This window comes from Solanum dulcamara, chromosome 10 (genome assembly GCF_947179165.1).
Source record: "Solanum dulcamara chromosome 10, daSolDulc1.2, whole genome shotgun sequence".
In the NCBI taxonomy this organism is placed as follows: Eukaryota; Viridiplantae; Streptophyta; class Magnoliopsida; order Solanales; family Solanaceae; genus Solanum; species Solanum dulcamara.
In genome coordinates, this window is record NC_077246.1 from 46105590 (window position 1) to 46120755 (window position 15166).

Here is a 15166-nt window from a genome sequence, read left to right on the forward strand (position 1 = left end):
AAGAGATTTAGAAACAAAGAAGTTGCATTCCTTAAAGTCCTTTGAATGAATCAACAAGTTGAAAGTGCTACATGGGAAACAGAAGAGGATATGATAAAATGTCACCCCCATTTCTTTCATTCTAATCAAGCCTAATGTACTAAGTTATTCATGCTCAAATGTTTAAGGCTCCTACGTTTCAGTTTTTCCCCAATATCTTCATATGCATGCATGTTCATGAAGTTGATTTTTAAAGTCATGTTTTATGCTAAGTTTAAAGATCTCGTGTTCTATTCATCTCAAGTTTCATCGTATTCATGTTGGTTTGCTAGTCCTCATGCCACTTCCTTTTCTATGCTAATGATTCTCATTCGAGGATGAATATTTCCAAGGGCAAGATATTGTAAGACCCCATAAGTTGAAGACTCAAAGCGAAGGAACAATTCTAGAAAATGGGATGAAATCAAGTTCTATGACTCACTGTACGGGTTGTAGAACATCCTACTAGTTGTAAGAATAACTCGTAGGACTCACCAGGAGGCCTGAAAATATGGCCAAGGGAAGAAGTCATTTACGAGTCCACTTGATGACTAACAAAAGTAAAAACGAGTCATAGAAATGACTCCTCAAGAAAATTCAGAGGCTTCAACTTGCAGGTTTTCTAAACCGTACAAGATGACTCGAGTCTACGACTCATCGTCAAGACTATGACTCATAGAAATGAGTCGTAGAGGAATTTCAGAGGGTCAGCCCTCATGGTCTTCCTCAGACCCTAGAGGACGAGCCCATTCTACAACTCATAAACGAGTCTACGACTCGTATAGATGAGTCGTAGAAGAAGTCCTGAAGGTGAGTTCTCACGGTCTTCTCAAACTCTGCAAGAGGAGTCATTCCTATGACTCGTCGACCCTTATATGATTCATAGGAAGGAGTTGTAAGGTCATTTCCTCCCAAATTTTTAAAGGAAATTTTAGTCTTTTCCCATATTTGAACACCAAAGTTTGGACATTTTGAGGACTAAGTTGACTCTGTCTAAGGATACTAAGCTATTCTAATCCCTCAATCTAACACTTAGGCTCAAATACTTAAAGTCCCTTCCTCTCAAGGTTCTCCTAAGGGTTTCAAGCCAAGTCTAGGGTTCCATTTCAAGGTCCTTCAAGTCTCCATTGTCATAGCTGCATTAGGGCTTTATTCTCCAAGGTATGTGGGTCTCATTCGTGGTTTCTTGCACCCATGGAGCCCATGTATTTTCTAAACCTAGCAATTCAATTTCAAATGATGAATTTTTATGGGTTTTCATATTGTGACTCAAATGCAAAGATTATTGATTTCTTGAAGTTTATTTATTTATTTTAAGTTTATATTGATTATTTATTTATTTTAAGTTTATATTGACTCTAAATTTCATGAAGTGGTTGATTATACAAGGTTCTTATATGAAAGCATGAAAGAAGTTTAAAGTGTATTGGTGGGTTATTTTTAAAATGTTTTGATTGATGCATTTCATTATTCTCATGAATGTTGGTGGATGATAATGATTTGACGTTTGAATTGCTTAGAATCCACTAAATTTCACAATGTTTTGATGAAGTTTGAATTGAAAAGCTTTGACTCCAAAATAAACTTTTACGAAAGTGAATGTTTATGATGAAAGGGAGTCTTATGAAATGAAAGAATGATGATGAAAGGGGCTTCTTAGACTAAGAATGGATTTTATGTGATAAGGACAATTCTCATATTTGAATCATCAAGTTTTATTGAGCTATTCTACCTAATGATGCTTTGATGATGTAAAGCTATGAAAATTATTATGTTTTTATATTATTAAACTACTCCGTGGGATTTGACTTAGCACCGAATGGTCATTGAGGTGGGATATAGTAAAGGAATCCTAGTAGCAAACCCTTGTCTCATTAACTATACGCCAACATAGGATCCCTTGTAGGCTTAGGCTAGTGGATCCATAAAATCCCTTAAAGTTAAAGTGAAAGAATGAATCTAAAGTTTGATAGAGTTCTACCCGGCAAGTAGTCTCCTCATGCCAATGTAGGTGTTATGTTGGATTCCATGTAATAGATCGCATGGTCTTAAATGTCAATTAGGGTCATCTTCCCCCAAACTGAACGTCTTTAAAGTTATTTATGTTGATTTCTAATGCATGCATCTACTTATGTCTCTTATCTTACAATGCTTTAACATTTTCATTGAATTACATGGATATATACTTAGTAAATTCAAAGTACTAACATATACTCTTTTGCCTACATAATATCACCATGTAGGAACTGATGTTTCTCTATATTCACCCCCACATAGCTAGTTGATTACATTGAAGGATGCTAATTTGGTGAGTTCCCACGTTTCAGGAACAATATTCCGTTCCTTTCTAGCTTGATTATGTGAAGACTTTTGAATTCTTTTCATGGTACTTGCTTTCTATAAATTAAGAGGGTGAGCTAGGGACATGTCTTAGCCTCCGCCAAGTCTTAGTAGGGATATGTTTGGACATAGTTGTATGATGTTTGAAGTCAGTAACGACTCTTATTTTAGGATGTTTTCCCTTAGTCCAATTATCCTTTTTATTTCTAGTTATTATTTAGTCATTGCCTATAAAAAGCTAAATAAATGCTAAGAGGCTTGGGTGAGGTACCTCCAGGTGTCTCATTCACCATGTCGTGTCTAAGCCCTGTGCTTGGGTCATGACACTTGTTCGAAATACCATCTTTGGAATCTCACACTCCCTCACCATTAGTTGGTGATAACCGGAATGTAGGTCAATCTTAGAGAGATAACTTTCCCCTTGTAATTGGTAAAACAAATCATCTATCCTTGATATTGGATATTTTTTCTTCATGGTAACTTGGTTCAATTGCCGATAGTCGATACACATATGAAGTGAACCATCCTTATTTCTAACAAACAAAACAAGAGCATCCCATGGGGATATACTTGGTCTAATAAAACCTTTGTCGAGCAAGTCTTTCAATCGATCATTTAACTATTTTAGTTCCGCAGGATCCATTCTGTAAGGAGGAATAGAAATAGGTTGAGTACAAAAAAGAAGGTCTATACCAAAGTCAATTTCCCTTTTGGGAGGGACACGGGTAAATTATTGGCAAACACATCCGGAAACTCATTAGCAATTGGGACCGACTCTAGAGTAGGGGCTTCGGAATTTGTATCCCTAACCCTCACAAGATGGTAAATGCAACCTTTGTAAATCATTTTTCGAGCTTTAAGGTACGAGATGAATTGACCCTTATACAAGGAATTACTACCCTTCCATTTTAGGACAGGCTCATTTAAAAATTGGAACTTAACCACTCGGGTTATACAATCAATAAAAGCATAACATGTATATAGTCAATCCATACAAAGGACAACATCAAAATAGGTCATATCAAACTCAACTAGATCACATAGAGTAACTTTATGGAAAATGAAAACCAAACAAATTCTATACTCTTTTAGCCATAATCGACTCACCAATAGGAGTATAAATGGAAAAAGGCTCTAACAATATTTCTATGTTAACATCAAATCTCATGTCCATATAAGTGGTAACAAAAGAAAATTTGTACTCAGATCAAGCAACGCATAAACATCATAGTGAAAGCTCTGTAACAACGTATCGTATAGGCACAGCTGAAATAAACTCATGAACAACCCACACATACATGTCTACATACCTCTAAGAATAGTACGATAACATATGGCGGGATAGGGACCCCACCGTACCCCTGAATAAACAAATGCATATATACATTGGAGGACCAGTATAAAAAAACTAGGCTCCGGAATAGTGGAGCACCTCCAATCATAGGTGAGCGGAAATCCTGAGCTAATGGATCTATGAAATGAATATCTGTACCTATGGGCATAAAACACAGCCCCCCGAAGGAAGGGGGTCAGTACGATACATGTATTGAGTATATAAGCATAACATAACTGAGATAACAACTGAAACAGGGATGCAGGAAACCAAGTATAGCATTTAATAGGGTATTGTACCTATACCTCACAAAATAAAGTCCTGCATACCATTATCACGTATCGTATCCGGCCAGCTCGGGGACTCGGTGTTACAAACACATCATCTATCATGATAGGCATATATATGCTATTAGTGATGTGGAACATACAGCCCTATCCATGTATATAGCAAGCACATGTCGAGGAATAATGGCCTGATCCACATATTATATAATAATGCCAAGGAACGACGGCTCGATCCATATATCATATGATAATGCCGAGGTACGACGGCCTGATCCATATATCGTATGATAATGCCGAGGTACGACAGCCCGATCCGTATCTCATATATTAGTGCCAAGGAACGATGGCCCGATCCGTATACATGCATATCATATAATAATGCCGAGGAATGATGGCCCGATCCACATATCACACAACAATGTATATACGTGCATGTAAGACTTGGTAACACATCAGACATACCCCAACCATTATCATAAATATGCCTAAGAAACCCCAGATTTAGGAATTTACACACCCAATCACTATTCAGCCTATAGAAGGCTCGAGGGTCGTAGTTTAACTACTTCAAGACCCTTAGCATTTAGGAGTGAACTCGAGTCATAAGTTATACTTAGGGCTTACAATTGGAACTTCCTTTACAGTTATATCATACCTCAATTCACTTACATTTAAGACAATCCAAAGGGAAGAAGAGACAGGCTTTACACATACCACCTTTCGTCATATAGAAGCCCTAAACGACAACAACTCAACTACTACAGGAGTTCTAATATCATGAAGTCAATGAAACTCATGGCTCATGCTTGGAATTTATGAATGGTATTACCCCAGGATCATATACATATCATTCATTACTTATGTTTAAGACATGCCAAAATAAGAGAAGAATAGCTTTACATACTTATTCCAAAAACATGCCAAAAGAAAGCTTCACATACCTCGTATGGACTTCCCTTAATCACGTCCATGTCGTCGTCCTCTGACCCTATTTAACATGGAAGAAATGTGAGTATCAATAACCTTAAATTTTCAGTGCCCTCAGTTGCACCTTAGCATTCCTGGAACCTATTTCCTTATTCATCTCCTCGACTAGTTCTTTAATTAGTTAAGGCGTTAACGAAAATTGGGCAGCACCTCCCCTATAAAGTGCCCTATCCGAATTTTCAATTACATACCTAATCACTACATCCAACCAAAAAAACACCCTGCAGCATATAAATATAAAACATAGCGACATCACGCAACACAAGCTCCAAACAACTTGCTGAAAATTACGACACCAAAATAGGGTTTCTAGTCTTTATTTTGCAAAGCCTTTATTTATACAAAACGAGGGGTCGTGTGGCTATTACCAGAAGCACCAAAACCCCTTTTAGAACACATTTAGGACCTGCAACAAACCCCCACACACCTGTAGCAGTACACCACAAGCACAACACTTTACTTCGACGACAATTCAACTATAACGATTCCAATTTAGTTTGTTTTGAACGTCAAGCGTTTCTAAGATGTTTTCACATTTCCAGCCACTTAAACAACATATAATACACTTCATAAAAACACCATAAACCCCAATTTTAAGGGAAAGGTCTCACCTTACCCGAAATTGGCCAAAGCTTGCCAAAGCTGCATCTCGGAAACTTCTTGGTATGTTGAATTGGGGCGGACTTTTTGTGCCCCTTTTCCGCTGACCCAAATTGGAATTTTATGTTATAAAACACCATTACATAACTTTGGTAAACCTTAAATAATTAATTTACGAAACAAAACTCCGAGTCTTACCTTGGCAGACCCAAACCCGTAGCTCCTCTTCTTGCCCTCCAATGTTTTCCTTTTCTTCTTTCACACTTTCTATTGTTTGTTCCAAGTGTAAAGCTGAAGGTATGGTTCCATAGGAATCATAAAATATATATTACACCTTGATATACTTGAGGAAAACCCTAGATAATTAATTCACGGAAATAATAGAAGAACTCACCTTTAATTCTTTAAAACTGTGGCTGCCTTGTTCTTTTTGGGTTCTTCACTTTTTTCCTCTTCTTTGGATAATGTTGTTGGATGGAAAATGAATTAAGAGTCAGACAACATGTATATATACACCTCCTTAAGAGGTGACACATGGCAGCCCCCAAGGGGTGACACGTGGCATCCCCTAGGGATGACATGTGGCAGCCTCCTAGGGTGCAACCTCAACCAAGCTTCCAATCCAAAGCTTCCACGTGGCAGCATAGGGTCCATCCCAAGTAGGAGAGTCACCTTCTTGCTTGTCACCAGCTTGCTTGTCACCTACTTTCTTTACCTTCGTAAGTTCGGAAACTTGTTTTTGCTCCCTTTTGTAGGTTCGTCATCTCGTCTCATTTTAAGAGTCTATGCACTCCTTGCTACTTAAGCTCGACGTATACTCAAGTAGCTTAAGTATGTAGGACTTATAAGTTAGTAGCTTACGCAAGCAAGTCGAGTTCCACAATTTTTTAGTTGGCTTCCAACCCCTTTCAAATACTTATAACTCTATTTCAAACCTTCACTATCATGGGGAATCACATTCTCCCTTCCTTAGAGTCATTTGGTAACATGATAGATAATAGGGATCACATGGCAATTTTCAAGAAGCTTATGAACACGTCTCAAGGTACAGAAGTACGAGATATAACACTAGTAATAACATCAGGAGTCTCTTCCACCTCTATAGCCTACCATAAAAAGCATAAAATTGATTGTTGCACTGACCACCTTTGGTTGCACTTGAGAACCTTATTGTACTTGTCCCCTATAAGAAACTTGGCCTTGAGGATGACCACATTTAACCTTAATCTCCTTATTATGATGACCTGGCTTGCCATATTAATAGCACATATTCAAACCTACTAGACACTCTCTTTTGTAGTTCTTCCCACACATCTTGCATGCAGGGGTCACTTGGCCAATTGGGTCACCTCCTTAAGGCGTAGGGTTGGGCACCCTATCTTTTTCACACCTTGGAGTAGTACCATTCGAAGAACCTTGACTGGAATACCTTTGGCAAAAATGAGGATGCCTACTACTTCCAGACCTAGCATAAGAGGAATCACCACCATCGGTCCTTGCCTTTTTGGACTTCCTAGTTTTCTCCCTTAGTTTGTCACCCTCTATTTGCTCCGCGTAGGTCATAAGTCTAGAAATTTCCATTTCCCGAATCAACATGACCATCTTATAGTTATTAGAAATTGAATCCGACATAAACTTGCTCATATGAGCTTTTGGGTCGGCAACCACGAATGAAGCATACTTTGGCAATTAGGTGAACTTGAGGGAATATTCCGTCACACTCATACTCCCTTGCTTAAGGTTGATGAACTCTTGTATCTTGGCCTCCCTCAACTCTAATGGGCAAAAGCGATCAAAAAATACTCCTTTGAATTCTTCCCAAGTCATGGGATTCGCCTCTCTAGGCCCCTCACTCTTCTATTTATCATACATAATTCGAGAAACAACCTTCATTTGATAAGTGGCCAACTCCTCCCTCTCAATCGGGCTAATTCCCATAATCTCCACAATCTTCTAAATGTTATCAATATACTCTTGTGGATCCTCTTTCACCTTAGAACCCCAAAACTCCGAAGGATTCATACTCATGAAGTTATGAACCCTTGTTTCCATCGTACCCAAACTTGGGTTCATGGGAGCAGCCACATCACGGTTAGCTTTTGCCATCACGGCTTGAGCAAGCACTTGGAAGGCAGCTCAAAAAATTGGATACATGGTTATTCAAGGGATCATTCGGTTATTGTTGCCCCTCTTCAACCACATTCCTTTGAGCGGGGTATATTTGTGGAGGCATTTTCTAAAAATCATAAAGAACAAGTGTAAGAGGAAAAGAATTAGTGTACCTCTCTACCGAACGACATAAATTATAAAAAAAGTGAGATTTTACTAAGACATTTTGTAGCCTCCTATTCATAGATTTGGTGCACTTCACACTAATGAACAATACTCTACTTAACACAGAATGTAAGACTCCCTAGGACACTCCTAAACCTTGTGCTCTGATACCACATTTGTCAAGACCCGAGTCTATGGCCTAGACGTGACATGATGATCAGGAACTTGAAGGATTCCAACTAATAAATATTAGCATACATCGCATACATAAGGTAAAATACATAATGAAATTAAGCGGAAGAATCAATTTAACATGAAACTCTAAGAAAGGAGAAATACTCAATGAATGTCCAAAATGGACTACATCACTTGCAATGTATAAATATGCCTCTAAGTCTATACTTGATGGGGACTTTTGGAAAATCTCCTAGCTCACCTAAATCATAAGAGAAAAGTCAAACTAACAACATGAAAGAAAATTCATGTCCTCGACGAATGACACTCACCAAATCATGAGAACTAAACCAACTCTAGCCACGAATGTGAGGAGCGTGAGTATCGTCCATCCCTACATTATGAGAAAAAAGGGGAATCCCGATGAACTAAAGTTATCACTATGCGCAAGTTCTAGGGAAGGGCCTGACCACAAAAAGGTACCAAAAAGGCCTCAGAGAACTGAGTTTGTGACATTGACCGCAATCCCGTGAGTCTACAGCTAAGATAAGATCTCCACCACTGCTTTGATAATCCATCCAGCTAGAAAGTAGTGTAATCAACCTTTGGGACTCAACCAATTCGAGGTTATGCAGCCTCTCCTGGAAACTAACCTAAAACTCATAGGCATCCTTACCCGAGGCACTTGAGAATATAGGAAGTGCCAATCTGATAAACCTGACCAACATATTTTGCTCCTACATAGTCATAATCGGTCTAGTTTCCATGTGCTGAACAATCGTAGGAATAGGATGAATCACCGGAGGGGGAGTTATAGTAGTAGACTATAGAACTGGGACCGAATCATATTATGACCCTTCCTGTCCTGAAGTCTGAGCCTCCTCTAGGAACTGAGGTATGGCTGAAGTGTTAGGAAGTGTCCCTTCTCGGGACATACCCTCCATGAAGATAAGGACCATGGACAGAGTATCCTGCAACATTAGTGTGGCCACGAATCTGGGTGGAGGCTGGGTTGGATCCTCCTCCGCTGACAGATAGAGTGGGTATCATCTTTCCCTACATTATGAGACAATGTAGGCAAAATATGTATTAGTATATATATGGTACCAATAAGGCCTTAGAGAACTGATTCAATGACATCAACTACAATCCCGCAGGTCTACAACTAAGATAAGATCTCTATCACTACTTCGCTAGGCTATCCAACTGGAAAGTATGTAATTAACCTCATGGAACTCAACTAATCCAAGTTTATGCAACCTCTCCTAGAAACTAACCAGAAACTCATAAGCAACCTTTCCCGCAGAACCTGAGAACCTAAAAAGGTCCAATCTGATAACCCTGACAAACATCTTTTGCTCCTCCATAGTCATAATCGGCCTAGCTTCCATGTACTGAAAAACCGTAGGAATAGTTTGAATAACCAGAGGAGGAGCTATAGTAGTAGGCTGTAGAACTGGGACCAGATCATATTGTGCCTCTGCTTGTCCTGAAGTATGAGCCTCCTCTCAGACCTGAGGTCCGACTGAAGTATGAGGAAATGTCCCTGCTCGGGACATACCCTCCATAAAGCTGAGGATAATGGCTAGAGTATCATGTAACACTGGTGTGGCCATGAATCCGGGTGGAGGTTGGGCTGGATCCTCCTCCGCCGACTGATGCTCAAACTGCTCAACCTCTATATTTGGCTTTAGCACTAGTGTTGTGGCCTAAGCTTTGCCTTGGCCTCTATCTCGACCTCAATCCCTACCCTAATTTGGGGCCTCACCCACCTTGAATAGATCTCATCCTTGCCATCTTCTAAATAGTGAAACAAAAAGAATTTAGAGGTGCTCATCATCATTAGTGCACGATCAGAAACAAGAATAGTGACTTAATTCCTACTAATGTCCTATAGCCTCATAAAGATTGGATATGGATGGATCGTACTGATTCGTAGGACATTATTAGATACTTGATCCTATAATGGTGAGATCGATGAATCTAAGCTTTGATACCACTCTTTCACGACCCAAATCTGATCCATGATGAAGCCGACTATAACCCCTGAGTAGGCTAGCTAAACCCAACTAATGCAAAAGTCAAACCTCAATTTAAATAAATAATTCTAACATAAGAATGCAAAATTAAGATGAATACAACAAAAGAAATTAGGCCAAGGTATAGTTATGTAAATACGATATAAAAATATACAAAAGGCTAAAAAGTGACCAAAAATGACGACTGGTGCTATACCAAATCCCAAACCTGGTTCACCTATAATGGAGCTACTAAGTACAAAATCTAAAAATATATGAATATACAACATAGAACTGAATGTCTAAAATATCAAATATAAGTCGGTGCAAAAGAGAAAATTTATCAAGTCTCTGAATGTCGGGAACTCAACAAAATTCAGATCTGGCACTGCTATGGATGATCAAGCGCGCGCTGAGGGTGGCTCAAACTGGGAGTTGTATCAAAAAGATACAAAAGTGCAGTATAAGTACCGAAACATGGGGTACTCAGTAGGCATCATAGGTCGACCGAGTTTAGAAAGAATAAATATATAATAAGCAGCACGATATACTAATAATAATAAGTGAGAAGCATAAAACTATGATTATGGGGAAAGAGGGTGCGGGAAGATCAAATAATAGCCAAGTAAATACTATAAATCAGGTAATCAAATCAATAATCTCAACTCATCAAAATATCAGAAGAATGCATAAATGTAAACTAGTAGATATGGATCAATATTCCTCAAAAGTATCATCGAGCGCTCAAACCAACCCTCGACCTCATCAATATTGAAATAATAACTCAGAATATGTATCAATGAGTCACCCGGAATTCACGTCTCTAGATTATCAATAGTGAATATAAAAATCCCAATATTAATAAAAGGGTCATCCTTAATCATTTCTCTAGCTCATTAACCAAGAAACGCCATAATGATCACCGATATTTCCTTAAATTACTCAAACTTATTGATTGACCAAAAATCTTAATCTCACCATTTTACTCTTTCTTTAAAAAGTTTTTTAATACCGCTGAGGTAAATCAAGACAAGTAGTATGTCAAAAATCATATACTACTCAAGTCAGGTAAAAATCCCATCAAAGGCACCATATCACTAACCTAAGACTCCGGTGTACCGAAAGCATGGCCTCGGGTACAATATTTCAATATCATAAGCAAACAAGGCCCAAGAATAAGCTGAAATCACAAAAAGCGAGCAACCAAAATCGAACAAGTCAAACAAATAGCATCTTAAGTTTAAACTACCTAGAAGCAAGTTCTAAGGATTCTAAGCGATGCAAACAAGTCAAGATATCACCAAGACTAAGGCTTCAATGACTAAAACCCACACTAGTCATAACGATGATCACCGACTCTAAATTGCTCAATGGGATATTTATAATTAAATCACCAACCTAATCACACTTTACTACTCAAAATATACCAATTCTAACCAAGACAAGTCTAACAAGAGTAAACCCTAGCTACCTCAAGGCCAAAACCACACACGAACTGCTAAATTAGGGCTTTTCCTTTTTGGACTAACTATAAATGATGCCACTCTATCAAATTATCACAGAACATATCAATATAAAGCCAACGATACCCATATTACTATAATTAAAACGGAACCAAAATTGGATTAGAATACAACATCAGGACCCGCACATGAAATCAAAAAACCAACTCCTTCATAAGATTCCAAATAACTCTAGGAATTTGTGCCCCAAAATGGCACCTTCTGAGCACCAGAAGCGCTCAAAACAACCCCACCAATTTCAAGCCCTAAAATAGTCAAAAATTCAAGAAAAAATGAAATTCTATGAAGTTTATGAGGTTTTTAGGATGAGGAAAGGTTTCGAAGCGTTCCCACAAGAACTTCCAACTCACCAGAATAAGAATTATCAAAAATGATCAAGATTTGCCCTGAAAAATTGAGCTTTGATATGGAAATAAGAGAAAATGGCTAGGAACGTGTCACGACCCAACCCCGTAGGTCGCGACTGGGAACCGACCTAGACCCCCCGTACACATATCTATCAGCTGTGGTCACATTGAACTGTAAATAAAACAATATCATGTAACAGAGCCCTACTGGAAGATAACATTTACATACACCTGTAGCCCTTTTTATTTGTATCATAACATGACAGGGCACGCAAGCCGACAAGGCTGCCATAACATAACAACATATACAATATATAATATAGACCCAGCTAAACCAAACTAACATATACAACCCACATATACATGTCTGCAGACCTCTAAACATATAAATGACAACATATGGCGGGACAGAGCCCCCTCCGTACCCCTGAATGGATAAAACAATTTCTATACATCCGTGAACAGTATCAAAACTAGGCCCCGATACAATGGAGCCTCTTCCAGCTGAGCTGCATGGAATCCTAAGCTGACGGACTCCCAAAATCTATATTTAGACCTGCGTGCATGAATGCATCCCCCGAGAAAGCGGGTCAGTACGACATATGTACTGAGTATGTAAAATGTAACATAATACACTGGAAGCATATCTGAGATAGAGAAACAGGGGATAAGATATCAATTCAGAAACCTGTACCTGTACTTTGTGAATTACAAAAACATGCATATTCGAATCATATCATATAGCCGCCCCTTTCGGGGTTCCGATGAATCACCTCTGTAAAACCATCATGGCCCCAGTTCCATCACCACCTTATTACAACACATCATCATATATCTATATACGTATCCTGGCCCTCTATTGAGGGACTCAGGGAATAATGTAGTAAACTGTGCACGAGAACATATCCTGGCCCGCGACTCAGGGAAAGAAGTGTTATAATATACACGAGTAGAGTAGTGAGTAACTGTATGCAATTTAAATCATTATTAGAGACTTGACCGTATAAGAAGATTAAAATTTTGTCGGAGGACTCGAGTAGTGGTGTAGTCATCTCGAGTGACTTCTAAATGCCATTATGGGCATTATCAATTATAATCTCGGGGCTCCTAGACATGTACTAAAGTAAACCCAAATCGCTTATGGAACCAGAAACATTTGTTAACATATAGCCTGTAAGACTTGGAGCCTGTACATTTGTTATCTCTTTAGCATAGAGAAGTTTTCAGGGAAATAGTTCAATTATTATAAAAGTCCGATATTCAGATGTAAATAAGAGATGCTAAGAATGGAGTTACCCCGGAACTCATATCCTGTTTAACCTACAACTAAGACATGCCAGAAGAAGAAAGAATAGGCTTTACATACCTTGTCTGAATTATTCCTTATCCTACTTGCCTCGCCGTCCTTTGAACCTATTCAACATGAAATTAGTATGAATATCAACCCCTTTTACTTTCCAACACCCTAGGTTACATCTTAGTATTAATGGAATCTATTTCCTTAGTCGTTTCCCCGACTAGTTCTATTATTCGCTAAGGCGTCGACGAAAATTGGGCAGCATCTCCCCTATAATGTACCATATCCAAATTTCCAATTAGGTCCCTAAGAACTACAGCCAACCAAAAATAACAACCTGCATCAATTCACACCAACAATATACAACATAAACTCCAAACGACTTATTTAAAAATACGATAGCACAATAGGGCGTCTAGCCTTTATTTTATTACGCCTTTCATTATATGCAACGAGGGGTCGTGTGGATTCAACCAGCAGCACCCTAACCCACATTAGAACATATTTAGGCCATGAAACAACACATCACACCCCTGCAGCATCACCTCACACGAACAACACTATCCTTCGACGACAATTTAAGTATAGCAATTCCAATTTAGTTTATTTCGAACGTCGAGCATTTCTATGACATTTTTAAACTTTCAGAAGCATAAAAAGGGTGTAATACACCATATAACAACACCATAAGCTTCAAATTGAAAGGAAAAACCTTACCTTTCCCAAAATATGCCAAAACTCGCCAAACCTATCAAAACGTGAATTCTGAACAGCCTACTGTCTTGTATTGTCTCTTAGTTTCGAAGGGGTAATTGAAGGAAACAAGATTTATGGCCTCAATTAAAGTTATAGACATATGTATCAAGGTCGCAAAAAATTTTGAATTACCCCTACAGCAATTTGTTATGAAAATATATGACCAAAATACTCACAGCTGTCCGCGTAGGATTTCCAAAACCAAATCTGGGCAGTACCTCCTCTACACTTCATCACCCTTTTTCGCGAATCTAAAAGAAAAACTGGATTTGAAAGTCTAAATAAACGTTTTATACCTATGAAATACCTTTCCAAAAAATATTGAATCACCCAAAACTAAGCTATACACAAGAAGTTATACCAATATTACTAACAACTGTCCCCTCCAAAAATGGGTCTATGCCCTAGCGTTTTCTCTTTAAGTTTCTCTTAGTTTTCCAAGTGAAGAACTGAAAATATGATTCCGTAGGCATCTTAATATACATATATACACCTCCACGTAATTAAGGAACACCGTAGATAATTAATTCATGGTAGAAAAGTAAGAAACTTACCTTAACTTCTCCAAAACGTGGCTGCCTTTCTCCTTTCTCTTCTTCATGTTTTTCTTCTAAGTTCTTGGCTGATTTTTGGATATGTAATGAAGTACTTAGTCATAATACATACATATATAGGTTGGCTTAGGAGGTGACACGTGACATTCTCTAAGGGTGACACATGTCCAACCCTTATTGGACCACCTAACTATGCAACCACTTAGGGGCTGCCACATGGCAGTAAGGTCCACCCCCACCCCCAAGAAGGAATGTGGGTCACCTCCTTTCTTGAGGTGCTTCCTCATGTCACTCTCTTATTGGCTTCCTTGTTTCATCTTGTTCCCTTCCCCGTGGGTTCGTAATCTCGTCTCATTTTAAGAGCCTATGTAATCCATGCTTCGCAAGCTTCGTACGTACTCCAATAGCTTAAGTATGTAAGACTTTCAAGTTAGTAGCTAACGTAGGTAACTCGAGTCCTAAGACCTATTACTTGGCCTCCAATTCCTTCCGAACTCTTATGATTTCATCTCCAACCTTCTCTACTATGGGGTATCACATTCTCCCTTCCTTAGAGCCGTTTGATAGTGTCGTAGCATATCCGGCTCATATGATAATGTCCAAGGATCTTATGAGACATTCCGAGTTTAAAAAGGGTGGGGTGTAACAGAACAGGTCT